The sequence below is a fragment of the Citrus clementina genome, unplaced genomic scaffold (genome assembly GCF_000493195.1).
Source record: "Citrus clementina cultivar Clemenules unplaced genomic scaffold, Citrus_clementina_v1.0 scaffold_8, whole genome shotgun sequence".
NCBI lineage: Eukaryota > Viridiplantae > Streptophyta > Magnoliopsida > Sapindales > Rutaceae > Citrus > Citrus x clementina.
Window position 1 is genome coordinate 18,861,691 of NW_006262022.1, and position 1,941 is coordinate 18,863,631.

Genomic DNA, 1,941 nt, shown 5'->3' on the forward strand with positions numbered 1-1,941 from the left:
AAATAATATTAAAACAATCGCTGCCCTTCCCCAATCTCTTTCTTTTATTATGTTGAAGTTTTGTGTCCTGCGGCTGCTAGAATTTTTTAGAGCAAAAGCAAACCAGCGACAATCTCTCATGAAAAGAGAAGAAAAAGAATGATTAATAAAAAAGAAAAAAGAGTTAACGGCGTGTATTTGCTAATTTTTTAGTTAGCCAAAAACGGTAACTTTTAGAGTTTATTAAGAAAATTTAAGAATATATTTAATTTTGTCTATAGAATTATTTAATTAGCACGTGTTTAAATCTCCTAAAAAGATTAGGAAAAATTAAGTTAGGAGAGGATCCAAATCCATTGTGGACCCATAAAATGAGAATGCCCGTTTTGTGATGGCATCATGTACTCCTTTTGCAAAGATTTCGCGTAATTCCCACTGGATATCATGAGCTGCAATAATGGAAAGTGATTTCGTAGAATTTGAATTCTAAGTAATTCAAATTTTGGCATTTGTGTAAGCTGAAAAGTGCTAATTGTAATAAGTTTCATAATAAAAAGCAAAAAAAATAAAGCCCAATTAGGAATTATTAGGATCAAAACATACAAGCCTCCGAATACACTCATTCAGATTTCCCAAACATGCACAACCCTTCATTGACGATGGTAAATCCTCCATCTACGACCAAATTATGCCCACTCACACACTTGGACTCATCACTCCCCAAATAAAGAGCAGCTTCAGCTACATCCTCAGGCTTAAGAACAGCCCCACTGAGATTTGAATAAATGGCACTCAAACCATCATCGTCAAGCTTGTAAAAATCCTTTGCCAATGGAGTTGCGACCACATAAGGTGACACACAATTCACCCTAATGCCAAATCGTCAAAGCTCCACGGCAGCATTCTTCATCAGCCCCACAACGCCGTGCTTCGAACTCGTGTATGCATGCGATGCAACGCCACCATTGACTCCGCAAACGCTTGCAGTTGAAATTATGCTGCCGCGTCCGGCGGGTTTCATCACCCTCGCAGCATGTTTCGTCCCCAAAAATACGCCCACGAGGTTAACGGAAAGTACGCGCTCAAATTCAGCCTGATCATTATCCAGAATGTTATGTTTGGCTTCATCCACAATGCCGGCGTTATTGAACATAATGTCTAGCTTTCCGTACTGAGAGACGGCCGTGTTAACGGCGTTTTCGATTTCTTTTTCTTTGGTTACATCACAATGGACATAGGAGCAGCCGTTGGCTGATGATGATGAAGAGCCTATGTCCTTGCATACAGACTCGCCTAAGTCATCTTTAATATCTGCAATGAGTACTTTAGCTCCATGTCTGGAGAAGAGCCTTGCAGTGCATTCCCCAAAGCCGCTTGCTCCGCCGGTGATAAGTGCCACTTTGCCTAGAAGCCTATGCAACATCGAATTACCATGCCACAATTGTAACATCTAATCAATCTAGCTAGTTGACAGTTTAGACTGGGAAGTCGGAACTATAACTTAATTAAAGCTTAAGCTTATTTGAAAAAAAGCCAGGCAAATAATATTTGGAATTGATAAGAGTTTTGAGCAAATTAAACTAACCTTCTTGCTGCAGCTGATACAATTGAAGCACTGCCCATTGTTATAGCACGTACGGGAACCAAAAATGAAGATCAATTATAAAGTCTTGCGGATCCAGAAGGATGTTATTACCCAGCAAGTTTGAGCTTCACTTTCTGAAAATTGAATTTGTTAAGATTTCAGTCCCCACCGAACCAGTACAGCATCTATCTTGTATCCACACCACTCCTTATGGATCACGTGTCACTTTTTCTGTCAAGTAATCTGTCTATTCAATGCAAAACGTTGTACGTACTAGAAAGGAACATGCGTTATCGCTTCCTTTTTATTAAATTCTCGAATTCTCGCCACTCGTCGTCTATCGACATTATCATGATTTGTTGAAACGCACACCTTTA

General features: G+C 39.5%; 1 pseudogene; it reads right to left on the bottom strand.

Annotated features, from left to right (window-relative positions):
* Window positions 1-503: 503 nt before the first annotated feature.
* On the bottom strand, window positions 504-1,720 carry LOC18034086 (annotated as a pseudogene).
* Between the last annotated feature and the right edge of the window lie 221 nt (window positions 1,721-1,941).